At 34.3% G+C, this 19,648-nt stretch overlaps 1 protein-coding gene across 5 annotated transcripts in view; it reads right to left on the bottom strand.

Annotated features, from left to right (window-relative positions):
- LOC125051568 (brain tumor protein) overlaps positions 1–19,648 on the bottom strand; it is a 260,881-nt gene that overhangs the window by 46,108 nt on the left and 195,125 nt on the right. For 4 of the 5 annotated variants that reach the window (XM_047651982.1, XM_047651984.1, XM_047651980.1 and 1 more), the window contains one exon: positions 2,892–2,966. The exons of the other annotated variant lie outside the window; for it this stretch is intronic. The gene's annotated coding sequence lies outside the window, so the exon portion shown is untranslated. The remainder of the gene's footprint in view (positions 1–2,891; positions 2,967–19,648) is intronic. 5 annotated transcript variants of the gene reach the window in all.

Raw genomic sequence — 19,648 nt, forward strand, 5'->3', positions numbered from 1 at the left:
ACAGGTTATAATCAGTTGGGACATTTATAATAAACGCAAGAGGGGATTTCGAACTGGCGAGCACTGCGCGTACGACAAACCTATTAGTATTAATCAAGATTATAATGCTTTTGAATTTTAATATTGCCTAAATGTTAAAAATAAATAATAATTATATTATGTTTGAGAACAGCAGTATATACATTTTGTATAATAAATAAATCACGTGCACATTTAGTAGATGTAGTGCATTTAAAAGGGTTAATTAAACATCGATCTAACTAACTCGACTAAACGATGTGCCGGATTAATGAAGAAGATTAGCTCGTAAAAGAGACGAGAAAGTAAACAATATGGGGAGGATGGCGGAAGACAACTTGACCAACGGCTGCTGATAATTAGTGTGCAATAAAAATAATAGTAAGAATGTATGTTATCGCTTAGGTTAAAATTATGTTAATGTATGTATTTGGTTCGTTAATAAAGGCTTTTATTATTTTTAAATTAAACTATGCTCAGCATAGTACAATATTGGCAAGGACGGATTTCGTAACATTCCTACTGTTCCCTCTAGTCTGCGAGGGCCGTAATTATACAATGTTAATTATGAATAAGTTACATATTCATTAACTTAAGGTTAAAGTTATATTGACTTGTGAATTGTTATATAACTCGGAAACTTATTACAGGCTTATCGCATTAAACAAATGTGATTTTTCTCTTAACTTTTTTATATAAAATTGTCCACCAAATTAAATTAAATACTATTTTGGTTTCTTTGTGGAACTCTTCTATAACCCGAAACACTTGAGGTGATAAACTTGACTCGAGAAAGCACTCGAGTGATTCTTTCAAAGGCTGCTTCCTATCAAACGCTGTCTGTTTAGTTTCAAAGACTTTGGCGGCTTAAGTGGAGCGCTTTGCTTATAATCGACTACATCACTAGATGACCAAAGATGGCGCAACTAATATTTCGTCAAAAGCGAATTTTATATGAGTTTGATATTCTTGTAACAAGTTAGTGTCGGAGAAAACTGTGGCGCTACAACTTTTACTTTAGGTCTGGGCCTCAGATTTAATTAGTAAGTTGGTGATCCTGTGCCTGATACACGCCGTCGACTTTTTGTGTCTAAGATAAGTAACGATGGTTTGTTTCACCGTTCGCGCGAGTGTTAAATGGGCACATAGAAAGCAAGTCCATTGGTCCATTGCACAGACGGGGATCAAACCAACGACCTCAGGGATGAGACCACACTGAAGCTACTAAGCTAACACTAACATTCAAAGTATTGTGTTACAGTTGTTCACACGATGTTCAGTAAAACCTAACAAAAACAAAGATAAGCCGCTTACTCGATGTTAAACAGTCAAGGCTGGCTTCTTGTCACCATTTGTAGTACTACGAACTAACATTGTTCCGATTTTAGAGTTAAAAATACGACTCGCATACACTTAAACAATTTCCGATATACTTGCAAATAATGTCAAACGCACGATAGACAGCGTATTACAGCCCCCGGATCTGTTGGAGACGATTTGGTTGAAATTATTTCTTTTTAGGCGCTTCGTTTACAAGTAGTACCTACATCGCCTTTGAATGGAAGCAGACTTATTTTATTATTTACAACGTTAAAAACAAAGCTATCAAATTAGTATGGAATATAGTCGTCAGTCGTGCGTTATATCGCACGCGTCTATTTAAATAAGAGGCTATAATTAATTCATAATTAACATATTACGTGAATTACGTGTGCGTGATATGGCTTAGGGCTGTCACTTATCCGATTAAATCATCTGATTGTCATGACATTGAATTAGATTAGGTAATTTATAAGCTAATCTAATAATATAAGCCTTTTGGCAATGCTCCATTGTCTTGTTTTAATTATGACTAAAACTATGATATAGTTAAATGTTGAGGTTAATTTACGTTTTCATCATACAACTTAAAATTTGCATTTGCCAATTGAATACCTTTATATAATAACAAGATTCACTAGTTTGTGAAGCAATCTAAGAATAAAAAAGTAATATATTAAAATAATATGAAATGGAAATTGCAACTGGTCCGCGACCGCGACTTCAATTAAAGTTTTTCTTCAGAAGTTATATTGAAAATTCATCCAAGTCGATGAATTCTTTGTTTAATGAAATTGGTGGCGGCCCTGTTGACATCCAGTCGCTATACTGATAGATGATGTTTTAACACTACATAGGTATATTAAAAGTAGCTATTTTAGAACTAATTGCGTTGAATATCAAATTCACATAGCTATAAATATGTTACAAATTTCTGTGAATGTTTATATAAATGCAACTTTTGTTCCGATATTGTTTTAAAAACCACAATAATAAAAGTCATGGTGATTACGTCTGTTTAAGGAAACAAGTTCATTAAATTGTAGCAAATACCCCAATACGATTTAAACTAACAAACGCTAAAGCCACTATTGTAAATTCCCTAACTAAAGGACATCCTTAGAATTACAGCCTTATCCCAAATATCTCCCGGCAGATCTTTAATTCTAATCAACACTGATGATTAAACGATAGACCGAAATGCCCACCGAAAACACACCCTAATACTAAACAAGAAGACGCTTATTCCGACGCCCGACTGCTCTGTAATCAGGGCCTAAGTAAATATCTTCGAAAAGCCCCTTTCTGTTTGAATAATTACGAGTTTCTCAACAATGGAGGGTAGATGGAAAAGTCTTGTATGAAAAGTGATTTTATAATTATGTGCGTATTAATGTTGGTTAAATATGTATGAAACATTCGGATATACGTGATTTGTTCAACGGGGATTTAATAGAATGGAAAAGTCAGAAATTGAGTTTGGTACTTTTGTGTACTTTGTACACTGTACAATGTGAACGCATAAAATATTAAACATATAAAAATCAACTAACGTTTCGATATCGTTTGCAGCGATATCTAATTCATGGTCGGAGGCCAATGCGCCTGCTTCGCTTCGTGTTAGCAATCTGAAAAAAAAAAAAAATGTTACAAGAAGTTATAATAGTTTGTTTACAGAGCCTTAAAAGTCGTAATAGCTGTTGTTATTCCTAGCCATTAGTTTAATTATCGATTCTTTAAATCGTTTCAGCGTGGCCTTATTTAGAAAATAATCGTTGTATTGGAGTGTGAAATCGGCAGAAGGTCAAATTATGAAGACCGGCCCATTTCGGTCCACGCAAGATCATTTTGAATGGCGGTCTATAATTAAACGGTTCTTTAAATATAATAGAAGAGGTTATTTCGGTTAAAAGGACAATTTCATTGCACGAATTATTTAGTTTTGAATTTATTTATTAATTTCTGTATAATTATCAACAATTAGAAATTTAATCCTTAGATCTTCGCGAATATCAAGTTTATTGAATGTTAACAATTATACTTTTTCGGTTTCGTACCTAAAATAGACAGTTATAGATTGAGAGAAATGAGATTAATGAAAGCTCTCGTTACACACGACACTGGAACAGGTGCAACAACCCAAGAAATACCACAATCACACCAACATCACCTTAATGCACGTCTCAAGTGGTTCTCAGGACTTGAGATAATTTAGGATTCTCTTTGAGAATGTTAACGCCGTCCTTTCCGCCTGCGACTGGCAACTCTCAAACGATTTCAAAGTGGACAGCTTCATAAATTATCCTTTTCACTTCCTTCATATAGTTTAGAGGAACGTATCATCCTGGTTTGTGTACGCAGTAAACTTATTCCTAAAAGTTTACTTTTAATGCGTTTCATAGATCCTAATGCCTTTGGGTATACTAAAATTCAATTTTTTAAAGATGTTGAACGAAGGAAAACAACGTAAACAGACGTAATTGCTACGAATACAATTCTTCACAATTCTTCGTCAAGTTCAACTTAGTTTTGCGTATACACAGCTATCATTACATGGTATGGTCAGGATATCATTACATGGTATGGTCAAGTCTGAACCTAGGAACTGAACTGATACTAAGAATGAAGAGAAGCAAATAGTAGTGTCATAATATCAAATAAGTTATTAGAAAATATGGTAAACCATTTCACCAGTGTTAAACGGGAGTTTCAAGACAACAGTCTTTAGTAACAACTAATTGTATTCAAAACGAACAGTGCGTAAATAAACTTGGTGTTACACTTAGATATAAGTACTGAAACATTAGTACGAAGTCTAAACCTAATTAATTACTCTCATAAAATAGTATTCAAGTCAAGCCAAACATACCATTATCTTTGTTATGTTTGAAAATGAAGATATTCTCTAGTAATTAAGCAGAAACGGACCTCAAATATCAGCACCTAATACAGAAGACAAAGCAAATATGCAAATAGAGGTCCCCTTTTAGGGACACCTGACCATTAAGCGCTTAAATCGCTTACAGCTTAATTAAAGGACGAACTCGTACGAGCTACAGCGTCAGTGTCTTCATTTAGATGCAAAACAACACTGTGTAAGGTTGACGCGATTTGATTTGCAACAAATTGTAATTCGTGAATCGAATCAACAAGTTAAGGAATAATCGAAACAAATGGATGAATGAACGATTGAAGAATCACATGAGCAGGCTGATTGAATAAGGCTGAACATTTTGATCTTTAAAAGTGGTTCACGTTTAAATATATACTAATAAACAGCATCGAATCGCGGCCAGAATTTCATAATTCATGACATCATCAGGTTGGTTCTGTGGACTGAGCGTGTGAACAGGTCTAACTTTATATTCCTCTTTATTTATTATTAAAAAGGGACAAATTAGAATTAATGTCCTCTAAACAAAGACAAAGTTTCATCACATGTACGGATAATCAGCGAATCGATCGAACTGAACACTCGGAGTACACTTCATTAGAAACTTGTGAGGTACAAGTAAAATACAACTAGACTAATAGGTTTGAACGACTGTAACGGAGTTGGCCTGCCAGCGGCTAATGAGTTCAAATGGCGAGGAAACTGTTTGCTTCCACGCTTCTTCGAAACGCCTGTTTCAAAATGATATAAATAATGAAACATATAGAAATGCTTTTTGTAACAGTAATAGGACATGAACAATAATAATTCATAACATTATGTGATGTTGTTAAAGTCACGAAGCCTCGAGAAAGAGAAGAAATAGAGATGGAAACGTGGCTTTATTAAAATACATCGTTGAAAGCCGTCGAAAATTATCCAAAATCCTTAAAGGAAACGTCACTTCCTATAAATAAAGCAGAACGACACAATAAAACGTAATGTCTTTTAATTAATTAATTAATATTTTAAAAGCGTCACCCCTACCCCTAACGGCGGGTGCCCTATGGTTTTGTGATGGTGCTCAATTAAATTTAAACCTTAGCAACATATCGTTACAGATCAAAATAGGTAAAGCGGGATTATTGCAGGCTCAAATGTAAGAGGATATTTAGTGAGGGATATTCTTTAATTGAATACTAAATTACATGTTGCTATGTGAAATCTTCATGGAAAATTTACGTAGACGATTTTTCGTAGGCTTTGAATGTCTTGATATTTCAAATAGAATTTGTCTCTATTTTGAGTCTTGTGACGTCGACTTAGTAAATTCCCTAATATTAGGTTATGTTAACTGTGATATGTAATATATATAATTGCATTCAATAGTACGCAACTTACAAAGATAGTGAGTTAAAGAAACATTGCCAAAATAAAACTGTTCCACTTTGATTCCTAATAGGTAACTTTTCTACGTTAAATATTTTTAGTAACTGCTATTTTGCTTATCAATGTAAATGCAATCAATTAATTGTATAAAATCATTCACGTCAAGATAAAACGTATTTATTTGAACATTGAATTAATGAGTGTATGTTAATTTTAAATATCAATAACATCCGAGGTAATGATAACACAATATCGAATTTAATTTGTGCTTTTACTACGTTACATTATTATTTCCACATTATGGAATATAATATTTAGCAAGAGCATTTAATTATTTTCCCTGAGCTTCTTTGTGTAGTATAGCCTAGTATGTTAGTAGCATGTAACTTCTGAAGTTCCAACGCAAGTTTCGCAACCCGAGCTTTTCTGTGAGGTTGGTGAGCGAAAAGTTTGCAACGAAGCCGGCAACTCGAATACTGATAAGGCACACACATTAACGCTGACCACCCACTTGCCTAATGAAATCAACAAGACATGTTGAAACGTGTTTGCCTATGCCCCGTATATAAAAGGGCTTTACGTATTTTAGCAAATCTGCACCTCCCTTGGGTAAAAGACACAGCCGCGGTCAAAGGCTACTCATAATATAAATTGCCTCCCAAGGGAATATAGGGACCCAGCGATCTATAAGTAAATCTCGTTGAATTTAGATTGTTTAATTAACAAACACGTGCGCGTCAAAAGCCTATCAAATTTGGTCTTAAATATGGAGGGATGTATTCAATAGCGGTAATAGTTTTGTATAGACTCGGTCTGGTCTGGTGAAATTGTCTGAGCTATATTTAGGCGTAGAAGTATCATTTGTCTTAAATAATTAGTAAAAGAGCGTGTATATAAGTTTATTACAAGCTGCTCGGATACAAGTTAGCAGGAAGCCAATGGAGGAAGCAAGCCATGGATAGAGTCTTTACCGTGACCGTTTTCCGATCAATGGTACACAAGGAAGTTACAAGAAAAAACTAAATGTAAACTGAATATTGTTAAAAATTGTAAATCTCTTCATCTCGTTAGCATGAACATTGAACATACATTTATATAGCTTAATAAATATTGTACAACTACATATAGAATATATCTAAAAGTCTCAATAGAACAGAAACTAGTGACAATAAGCAAAAACACGACATACGGGCAAGTGCTTTACTACAATGATACGGGTATAAAAATACATGCCATATTTAACTTTAATGTTCAGAAATAAGGTTCAAAGTTCTTCGCTAAGCAATTCGAAGGGTTTGACAATGACATAACAGATGGCGTTGTGATCAACTCGAATTAATACAAAGGGGTGCAATTGAGTGTGACATTAAACGATTTTGTTTGAAACTGTCTGTTTGTTTCCTACGTTTCCTACTGTTATCATTATAAATATTGAGGATCGTTTGTATTAATAGCATAATAAAACATCTTCATTTCCTTTTTAAACCATCGAAACATTATTATTGGGCGCAATTAAAAATCAATTTGCACCCAAGTCGACCAAATAGGTGTTATTTTTCCATGTGTATTTTATTTCCGGACTTAATGGGCCTTTAGGAAGTTCATATTAAATTTCTATTTTTGTGTTTACTTTGTTTACAAAAAGCTTTTTGTTTTTAGATCGTGTCTACATATATGTAGTAGTTAAAACCGATACAAAATATTTCATTATTTTCTAATATTAAAAAACTTTTTAAAGTATTTTCTATGTAATTTTCGATATCCGAGATACGGTAAACTCTAGAATTTAGAAGGGTACGCAATAGATTCAGGAGGCGCAGTACAAAGTAAAATTTAAGGTAGAATGGGAAAACGGCCAGGTTTATATGAATGTAGGCATTAATAATTCATTTGCAATCCCCAAGTCTGCGGTGAACCTAAAGTGTATTGGTAGGGTGACCACAGCTTGACGAACAACAAAAATTTAGATATTTTAGGTTTACGCATTAAAACACTGTTCGTACTGTTTCAGGTCAATGTGTTTAAATTCAGATGTTTCATACTATGTTACAAAACAATTAAATACAAAAATAATGGAAGTGAAACACCTAACAGTTTTTCCATCTGTACCAGAAAATTGTATCCAAAAGCATGTCAAAGTACACTTTCTAAAAAAATATAATATAAAAATGCCACAGGATACCAAAATCTTGGTCACCTCTTCACAAGCCAAACCATCTCATTCTCTCGCTCTTAAATAAAATTCCCGACCGCCTCTCCCAATTGAAGGAGCTATCTTTCGGAGGAAAACTTTTTCGTTTCGAATGGAAATTAATTATTCGGTAAACCGTTAAATACTTTGCTCCGTGAGAGGTATCTTAAAAGGCATTTTATACGCATTCATTAACTTCGCTGCTGATATAAAGTCATGCTCCCCAGTCTGGATAAGCCAAAGCCGAAATTGTAAACGCACTGAGCACAGCGTAACAAGAAAAAGTTTAATAATACCATAGACAAGTAATAATCGTTTCCAGTACCGTTTCACATCGGTGTCATCTGCGAGTTATTTCCAGACAAAAATAATTCAGAATGTTAGAGCAAAAAGTAGCACGTTTCGACATCATATTTCCTTCGAATATGAGAAAAAAGCTCCCATTTCTCGGGTCAATGTTGGGGCGCTCATATTTCACTGTGTCGTGTCGAAGTTTCTATAGAGATATTTCTATATTTGGCATCTTTTTTCAACATTTAGTGTTATTAACGTTATCTACATGCCTTTTATAGCTTCTGGACCCTTCCTTCAACTTTGGGGTTTTTAGATTTGAGTCGAAAAATAAATACTGTTGTACTGGATTGAAGCTTTTGTTAAATATAATATGTAAATAGGATATCAAATAGATGAGCAATCTTCAGCTAATAATACCTACGCATTTGAGTCTCTTAAAATATGCATGTACTTGTACAATCTGTCACACACATCAACCTAAATCACATTAAAACACGCCCAGTGACAAACAAACAAAATGTCCGAAAATTTCCCACTGACGCATACTGATTTCCATTGTTTCATAATTAGCTTCAAAGCCTCCATAATGTTTATGGCACCACAGCCCTAATCAAAAGCTTTATCCGTAAAACCGTAAAATATTTCGCATAAAATTCGTGTTCATAACGAGCGAGATTTTTTAATTTGACGAATTTGTATGGTCTGAATTAAAATAGCTTTGTTGGTTTTACACCTACAATCTAAATTAACTATTTTATGACTAAAACATCTGTCCTGCTTTCAAATAAGGAATTTTATTAACAACATTAAATTTATTTCTTTTGTACTAGACTAAGTAAACAACTCGTACAAACTAATACTCTCTAAGTTATTTCAAATTGTTTTTCCCTTACAGGAGTAAGAGTGAAGAAATGCTCATTCTTATAATTCCAGGTAAAAGAAAAACAACATTATTAATCAAAAGAAATATAACATTCTTAACCGGTTAAACACCAAGATTTCCCATGTCATGAGTGAGTGATAATCCTAAAATAACGCAGAAAGGAAATATTATTTATCTAAAGATGTACAAACAAACAACCCGTTGCGACCGTTTATAACCGCAAAAAACTCCTTACAAGTCTACGGTTTTGAGAATAAGCCTAAAATGTTCATAACAATCAGAGAGCATGTCATCAAAGAAGGAATGAGCCTCGTTCAAGCTGTTATTGCCCTCACTGCCCGGTCATACGGTGTATATTAGCCCGCATGTATTTTGTTTATGTTGGTGTACAGTGCGGTGGTTACCCCACGTGGCAGCACACACGGTCACTCCAGAAATATACAACATAAACATTGCAATGTGTTCACAAGCATATGAACACTTGGCCGACTCATATATAGACGAACAGGGACGAACTTTCTTACGAAATACAATGGAGGATGCCGCTTCAGAACTGGGTTTCCATTTTTCACTCGCTTTTTTATAATGGCACGGTTTAATTCCTTCATATTGCATACATTTATGAGATATACTTGTATACTTATCGTATAGATGACATTTTAAAAATATATTTAATTTTAATTTCAGTTCGTCGTCGAAATGAGACAAACTACGAAGTAGATACGAAAGCAACTCTGATAATCTGTTATCTACCATCAATTGAGTATATCTATAAAATACATTAATGTAGCGAGACACAGACATATTAGAGGGAATGTGAAGCTCTACAAAAATAGTTCGGCCCTCAATCACTTCCGTTCTAAGAATTGCGCGGCGTCTGCGCAAGATACGTACAAATCTTTTTTTGTTGATAACTTCAATGGAGATCTTTGGCTTCAGTGTCTATCCGTTTACGTTCGATAGATCATAAATTTAATATTATTTCGTGTTCACAAAAACAAACCGATTTCTGTTTGATGTTTGAGTTTAAGACGTGCGTGTTTCGGTTCACGTACACCATTACAACTATTAAATTGAGAAATGATTCATTTATTTAGATAGATTGCGAAGTATTTGTGGTTTTTCTTGGCAATATGTTTGATTAAGTTAATTACTTTATTATTCCCCAGAATATGGGTTTTAGCATTAACATGCATGCACATAGAAAACAAGTCTTAAAATATAGTATGACTAATTTCAGAATACAGTTTTGACTTTTATCCAAATCGATTTAACCTTGAGCTATACTTTGCTGAACTACACTGGAGATTTTCTGGAGAATGATTTAACCAAGAACTATTTGACGTCGGAATGTTAAGTCACCACATACACTATATTCGTTTTCATAGTGAATTTGTAGTAGTACAAGAATATATAAAAATACTATTTCTCAGGTGGAATTAATTTAAATATTTGGTTAAATTCCGTTTCGTATAAAGTATGTTGTACAGGTGATTAGGGTTGAACCTGCGTCAACGTCAGACGCACCTCTGAATGAGGATACTTCGGTTAATAAGATTCTATATGTCATTAGTGGACCAAATTAAACGGATTTTATTTATTGCCGGGTAGTTAAGGGATAAAACGATCCGTTTGTTCCTGGCACTAAGTGTGTGGTATTTTGTTTTGTTGATTATAAAATTATGTTTTCTGTTGAAGATCCAGAATATAGCTCCAAGTTCTGGATGTACGGTAAGTACAATATCGCTTTCAACTTTGATTACCTGTTAAAGTATAATAATCCGCTTGAGTATAATAATCAATTTGTCTTTAACGCCCCTTTGATAGTATTCCATTAAAATCATATTGTTTGTAATCATATTTGAGAACAATCACTTCCGAGTTTTGTACGTTACAAAACATACATATATATACATAAACATACATATATATTTTATTTAAAATATTTAGACATTTTTACTGACAACAAATCGTACTGCGGATATTGTGGAGTGCCTGGTCCACAAAAATATCTAAATTGGTGACAACACATGTTGAATGTATGCTCTTGGATTACGATTCTGCGCTTTTTAATATGCTTAACGACAAAATTGCCTATGAGAAGAAATACAAGCAACAATGACATGTGGTTTCACTGCTATATGATACATATTTGCGACAGTTTTGGGAAGACTGAGGGATGAACGTAAGATGTTTTAATTTTCAAATAGAAGAATATTTTTTGGTAGTTTTAAGGTAGTATGTATGTTTCTCTAAGTATTATTGTTTGGCTTTTCGTTGTAAAGAAATGAAAATAAATAAACGCAGAACAGCTATCCTAGTCCTCGCCGTGGGTAGGCGATGCCTTAAAAAAACTATCAAGACCTTTGTTGCGATGGTCAGTGCTCGAAACAAAACAAAACGAAGTGTAACAGGTCTCAAACCAGTCGAGCGAGGTACCCCGGTCTGCCTTAAGGCTCTATTTCGAATGCCACTGCAAAAACAAACCTTTTCTAGAAGCTATAAAGTTGAATTCAACATGGGCTGCAATAGATGTTTTTATAACCCGATATAAAGCGGAGGCTATGATTTAAGAACATTTCGATTTCTTTAGGAATTTCGGCCGGTCACGTGTCATATTGGGAGACGGATTTCTTGGAAGAGTTTTTGTTCGTCTGCGCACTACTGAGACATCGCGTGTTTCCGTTCACATTAGTTTATATATCCTTGAGAAATCTATTGCACCATCATTAAAATTGGTTTAGTTAATACAATTATTTTGCCTTAACAATAAATTAACCTTTTTTCTTTTAACCAGTATAGATAATTAAATTAAGATATTCTGATAAATAGTATTTAAAATTTAAGTCAGCTTATAGCTTTAGTGATTGAGGAAATAAGTTTTTGCAATTGTTCAATTGAACTACTAAGGAGTGGTATTTAATCATCAATCAGACTTTCGATATTGATCTGAATAATGAGGGACTTCGAGAATGACACGGTTATTATTAGAATTTGACAAACGATCCTATTGTAATATCTTTCACGGCTAACATTGAAAAATGCATCCAATTTTGTAACGCACTTCAAGAGCTATAAATATAAGTGAGACCACAGCGAACATTCAAGGACATAAAAATAACCAGAAAACATATGGGATACAAAAAGAAATGCGACGACGGCGACCAGTTTACCGAGAGCCGAGTCAGGAAGGACGTTCTTTATTTCAATTTAGGGATCGAGAAAACGAGATGGGTCTTCTTCGGCCGGTCGGCAAAACCAGTTGAGAGAACTCGCATGTTCCTTTAATGAGTCCTTTGGCGTAAGGGTCAATATACAATGGTGGTACAGTCACCCCGAGGAAAGGTCTCGTGGTCAGTGACCATGTCTCAGAATAGCGCATACCTACCTGCGCGGGCGCAGCCTGCATTCGACTCTATACATCATCGCACTTAGTTCTTACTTGGTTTTATTGTGTCAAGACAAAGTTACACTTCATGTGATTTAATTCAAGAGAAGAGTTTTAATTCAAGTGCATTTTATTCTGTTTTTAAAATGTGATAAGGTCGCAACATATTTTACAAAATAAATGTTATGACAAAATATTATCATACTATGCGTAAGTAAACAAGGAGTTTATCGTCCTGTTTTATAAATTGTGCGTAAAAGCCCTTGAAACACAACAAGTATGTCACATATGAATTAATTACAGTTTATCTGCGTAATTGCAAAATTCTTCCGCATACAAACTCCGCACATGGGAATGCTGCCAGAGAGAACCTCTTCTAATATTAAAATGGAAACACAAAGAAAATCGTGAATAGAAACATCAGCTAAGGCATTGTCTCCGCATAGATATGAACCTAAGTATTAAGTTCTTAGTGTTAGGGCTGTAAATCAAAGATTTCTAGTTATATAACATATCAAAATTAAACATTATACAAGATTCTCAACACAAATAAGCCTAAGATCGCTTTAAACTTATCCGAGATCGGAAGCGAGCCTTTTAAGTTCAGAACGAAGAATATGTAAAATCTTTATGCTTTAGTTTGAAACTTTGAAAGAGTTATAGTTTTATACTTGATTAAGATGCTGAAAATTTAATTCGATATTTCAGTTTCCATTAGGAAGCGCTGCATGAGCATCAGTTTTTACATGTGATTATTCCTCGAACACTCATTTTTACAGCCAACGTGAACTCCTGACACCTTTGCGTTATTGATACCCTTCAATATGGTGAGCCGGTTGGAAATAGCCGTACCATGTACTTGTAAATAGAAGCACGATCCCTCTGACGTGGAGGATTTATGACCAAATGAAATTAACCTTAAGATGTCGCTACAAGATTTATGTTAAGGAAATAGGGTGTTTTTGAACGTTTAATTTGGTCCCGTGGCGTTGAAACCAAATCAAAGTATTCGTGAAACCGAAAACCGAATTCGATTAAGGCTGTTAATTTTTATAGCTAAGATTTGATATGATGCTTTAGTCTTTGTTAGTCTACGTAAAAAGAGTTAATATGGGAATTTTTGACAATATGATAAAACTATTATTGAATAAAAATGTTAGTATCTCTTTAAAGTGATTTTTTCAATTCCACATCTAAATTGTCTTTATATGTTAATATTATACGAAATATAAACGAAACGTAGCTATAATAAGTGAAAATCGAAGCCAATTACTGCTATCGCTAGGTAAAATACGATTCGTATTTTTTTCAGAGTATTGTAGGAAGGCTGTGAGGCGGAAACGCATTGAGCCAATAATAATTCGCTTCCGATAGGCTAGCTCCTGGATAATAAATCTCAATAAGCACTGAATTTTAATAGAGTTTAATATTAACTGCCGTGGTTCAACCCGCGTTCCGCAATAACCTAACTCTTTATACAAGTCCTTACAGTTTTAATATATATATTTTTATGTTCTGACATTGACTACCGATTGATGCTGTTCGAGACTTCATAGATAACATCTTTTCTACACACATTATTTATTTGCCATTAACACAAAACAGAATAATTTAACAGCGGACTTGAGTCATTAAACATTCAAACTATGTAAATATATCCCAAATTCGACATTTGCATGCGCATGGGCACGAAGCGGATGCGGCTATTCCCTTAGTGTTTCCACGAATTGTTGCGGTTTCCGACGCCCTTGTATTGTTCGGTAACCTAATACTTTTCGTTAAAGGTTATTCGATTTTCCTTGGAGCTCTCTTCCTAAACCGTTTGTTCGAATAAAATAATCGCGAAAGTATTTATTATCCCGGCTAAGGCCGAACCGTCATTAGTTTCGGTTAGCCTACAGGGCAAAGTCCATTGCATCGTTTAATTCGAGTGGGTTAGTTCAACCCCACCCACCCTAGGTGAGGTTGGATTTACTTCTACAAACAAACTACACTGTGTCACGTCACGCTGTACGACGTGCGACTAGAATTTCATTACGTTCCTTTGTGATATCAAAATATAAAACAAGATTTGTTTTATATTAGATAAGCATCCCTCAGGTTTAGTGCCAGTCCCGAATGGGGCCGCCCACGTATCGTTTTTTATACGAAACATCATCGACGCCAGCTCGTATTCCAATAGTCACGCTAAAACACCATTTATCAGGACCTCTTTAGAGGCGAAAATTGAATAAATGGGTCCCAAAATATTTGGCGGTCAATATAGCCCTTAGCAGTCACGTAATACGGGTTATTTGACATAATTTCAAGTCCATTGTGATCTTGAATAGCCTCTGATTTTGGGTTAGATGACGGGCGGCGCGACGCATTTTTTTAATATTTTTGAACCTGACAGAGGTACAAAACGATGGTTATTAATCAAAATACGCACTGAAATATACCCCTTTGTTTACGCTGTATTGTTTCAAAATAGCTACATCATTGAGAGGGTTTATGAAGTTAAAAGAATATTTTAAAAGTTTATGATGAGTTTCGAGTTTGTTCTCAGTTAAGTAGATTATAACTTTTTATAGGCATCTTTATCTTAGATCGTACGACTTTTTAAGTCTGTACATAATGTAGATGCCTCGCTTTTTATACCTACAATTTAATAAACGTCAATAAATGTATTCTCTAATGTGTTTTGCATAGAGTTAACCTTGCCGCAATTACTTAGGATTCACTTATCTATGTATTTAAAGTTTTTTTTGTATTTGTAATAAAACTTTGATGTTCTAAATATGTTTATTATCTTTTTTGTATACTATAAACATATGTAAATAATATATAAATGAAAAATGTATAGGAGCCTTCCGCTTAGTGACAGCAAAGCGGTAGATAAAAGCCAGTAATATATTCCACATCCCGCGTAATATATATATGTCATCAGCATAATATATGATATTGAAATCGGAGTAACTTGACACACTATAAGCTTCCATAGAATTTTGCAACGTGAGAATATTCGTACATAAAGAAATACTATACGTTTATTTCAATATGAATATATCTAAACAATTCACATAGTTTCCTAGATATGGTTACATACAGATAGTTGCTAGTCTGTCACTTAATAAGGCTAAATTTTGTGTCTCAGAACCTTTTCTTCAATACAGTCAAAATCTGTAATAACGACATCGAAGGGACTACTCATAGTTGGTCGTAGAAACCGATAGTCGTAACAGCCGATGACGTTGTTATTAAGAACCTAATACAATAGAATTCTGCCGGGACCTTTGATTTTGGTCAATATAACCGGAATGTTGTTCTAAACGATGTCGTCGTGAACGGTTTTGACTGTATTGAGTAAATTAAACGAAGTTGTTATGTATGAATTTGCGTTTATATATATTTTGTTATATGACTAGAGAGAGATGATATATGAAGTCGAGACAATCCAGCAATCCAATTAAACTCGCGTTCACAATGTCCATTAGAAATAGTTATAATTAAAGTAACTAAGTAATATAACACGGAAGTAAGAGAGCACCTTGATACGCGGACACATGACTCATTTATCACGTTATTATATTTGTAATATGCGTTATTGCAAACATGGTTTAAGGTCGTGCTTTGTTCCAGGAATTAAAACAGTATGAGAAATGGAGTTAACCTCTATAATACTATTTACATATGCTTAGGTATATTTTACCTTCAACAATGGTAAATAGGAATAGATCAAATTTGCCAAAAGAGCGTTTGTTTTAACGCATTTCCTTGTATGTTTTAACGCAAAGCCTGCTGGCTTTGAAATTATATATCATAAAATCGGCGCATTAGTTCAGCATCGTCAAGTTAACATACAACAAGGTATTTGTAAGGTGCTATCAGCCCCAAATCTTATAACCCATTTAAAAATAAATCGGGGCTGCTACTCACTGAAATTATGTTTTAGCACGTGACAAACGCGGCATTACCTGAAACAAAAAACAATTTATGAAACATTTATCATGATTTTAGAAATGGTTTCTTTATATATATCTTATTTATATTACCCCACATATTTGATTCGGCTTATCAGAGTCATCAATTAAATTATAACTACTAAGAATTAGAAAAGAAGTATATTGAGTATGATAAAATATGTAACACATACAATTATACTACAGGCATCGATATACAACAAGTGACCCATATATTCATCAGGAAATGGATAATTACATACGAGTAGTACAATTAGCATTCCTTATCATTAGATAAACCGGTAGTTAATTTAAATCACGAAACCGAAAGGACAACTCCTACCTAATTGGCGATAACAATAAATCTCCAATTAAACTTTAAACGACAGTTCATTCAGTGTAAGGTTAAATCTTGTCGGGTCACAGGTTGAGTTTACCGTTTAGGATAAAGAACGCTATTTCCTGAAAATTTGTTGTACGCTAGGTAATTGATATTGCTTCATGTTTATATATTTAAGAAATCGAATGTATTACGTAGTAAATAATACGAAGGAAGTTAAAGCCCACACACACCTTCATCAGATATTATGTCCTACTTATTGTGCACGCTTATGTATATGTTCTCTTTTGTATTGGTAAGTTAAGATAGTAAATAAATATGTCATATGTGTGAAATGAAATGAAGGGACGCATTTGTTTGCGACATCGTATACGACATGCGACAGATACATTTGGAGGCGGATTATATACAATTCGTTTTTTCCGAAAGCCGACCTTGTTGGTCGTTAACTAATACTGATTGCGTGAACTAAAACCGTAATATTCTCATGAGCACGAAACAAAACATCCCAACAACGCAAACAAACTACTAACAGAAAATCCTCTAAAGCACCTCCGAAGTAACCCGTCGTTATGTAAACGTGACCGTGGAGCATGTAACTAGCGTCCTAAACACACATCCTTTAGTTAAACTCCGGTTAAACTGCGGTTAATCCCGCGGTGACACTTGACGTTTCAGACCACCACCTATGTACGAGTGATAATGTAATCTCAAACAAGTTGAATGTAAAATCATCGTTACCTTGTGAATTACAATATAAACTTTGGAACCACAATACCATATTTATCACTTCTGAAGCACTATTTGCTGTTACTTTTTCCTAAAACAGTCCATATACAATTACTACTTGAATATGACTATAAACTCAAGTACTTAATGCATTGCGTTTGGTTGGTGACAAGAAAACAATCTTGCCCAATAGGAAAGCAAAATATGTCTTGCCAGCACTACCACAATCACTTATCTACGTTTGAATGAACACTAACAATTAGGTCAAGAATCGTATGGCATCCTCACAATCCAACAGATGACACCAGCACGAAGTAGATGGCTTAACACTGAGCTTGTATGATGAACAAAGGTATTCCAGAAAGTGATCAATCTATCATCAATATTCAAATATAGAAAATTTGAAAGAAAGATCAGTCGCAAATTTAAACATAATTTATTTTTATTTAAGATATATACATAAATTTTTAACATGGCATGTAGTGAAATTGAAATTTTGAGGTTTTCGCCCGTAATAAAATAAATAAAAAATGCCGAATTATATATTGATTACTATATAAAGTTACTTTTCTATGAAGCGAGAGCCTAAAGCTTTATGTGGCCGCTATCCACGATTAATTTTAAGATTGAATATTTCTAGAACGATAAGTCACATGAATTAGAAGCAACAAAAGTATTATCCCCAACAGATGGTACTAACACTCCTAATCCGTGTTGACATTCGGGTTAAGGCGACGACACACAGGGACCTAATAAAATCTAGGCCTAATAGATATTAATTGTAAAAAAGGTATAGAATGAATCCCGTTTAGGGAGATATTTCTGTAACCTATAACAACCTCCACAAAATACGCGCAAGTCTGACAGACATCGGTTATGAGGTCGTAAAAGCAGTTAAACATTAACGACAGTTAGGTTCTGAGTGTTAGTAAAAATAGCATTTAAGTCGTCATTTTAATTATTGTGAAAGCGTTTCTTTCTTTTGAAATAATACTTTTTAAATACCTTTAACGCAATTTATTCACGTTCTATACGATGTGTTATTTCCAAAATTATGTAAATATTCTTATGCAAAAAATATATTATGATATCATGTTACTGACACACTTACATTATATTGCATTAAAAATGCACGTATCGGAAGTACGTTCAAAATATAAGAGTAAAACAAAAGAAAAACAGAAAATCAATGTAAGCTTTTCTGAAAGCAGAAACATAACGTTAAGGAAAATTGTGTGTTACTACCTAAATACACAACAATAAGACTAAAGAAAACAACAGGCAGGCTTAGCGAGTAGGCACAAAGCCGCGGATTATTTCGGCCATTTTTACCCGTATTTATTGAGATTTATTGCCACGTTCTTTCGTTTATAGGCATTCTTAGGCAAATTAGGTTTTCTCTGTAATAGGATATCCTGTTTTGTGAAAAATGCTGAGGTCAACGGTAGAGCCGAATTTGAATCTGCATTTCTTTCTGCTGTACAACCGAACCCAAGATGTCCGAGCAATAATAATTTTATTCTAATAATTAAAAAAGCATTATTACCACTATATTTTCCTTCCCCATAGTTTCACCATTAAATCAGAATTATATTCGACTTCCGTTTCCGCATCAGCCATGTACAGGAATTAATTATTATAAACGAAATGATTAATTGCGAATCCCGGATGGATTGTTTTGCATATATAATATATATCTGTTAAAGCTTTAGTCGAATAACATACACTCGGCGTCAAAAAAATCGCACCTTTCTTAAAATTCGTGTCAAGCGATTATAACTTCTAAGATCCTTCCTGTAACCTATCATTATTAGTATCATTTAAAAGCTCAATTAATAAGCTTTCAAAAAGATAATCATTTGTTTACGGACAATCAAAAACCACAAATCGCCAGCACTTTGATTAAAAAGTGGCGATGTACGCGTTTGGAGGCTCACTAATTGTACAACCCAGGACGAGTATAAACCGAGGGGGTAAAAGTCAATTATGGGTTATTCGCTATCCAGACGTTACAGAGGTCACACCTGAAGAGCTTCGACAAGAAAAAACCCAGTGAAAATGGATACCATGGCAAAGAAGCAGCTCAAGTGGTGGCCCTACAGCAATTCGGCCTACGGCAGGTTAAAGTTGCTCGGCAACTGAAAATCAGCCGATTTCGAGTGCAACGGGTATACCAACGGTTCCAAGAGACTGGAGGTTACGTCAGGAGACATAGATCCGGGAGACGTCGCTGCACTACCGTCAGAGGTGATCGCTCCATTGTGTCGACGTCTTTGCGGAACC

The sequence above is a fragment of the Pieris napi genome, chromosome 8 (assembly GCF_905475465.1).
Source record: "Pieris napi chromosome 8, ilPieNapi1.2, whole genome shotgun sequence".
In the NCBI taxonomy this organism is placed as follows: Eukaryota; Metazoa; Arthropoda; class Insecta; order Lepidoptera; family Pieridae; genus Pieris; species Pieris napi.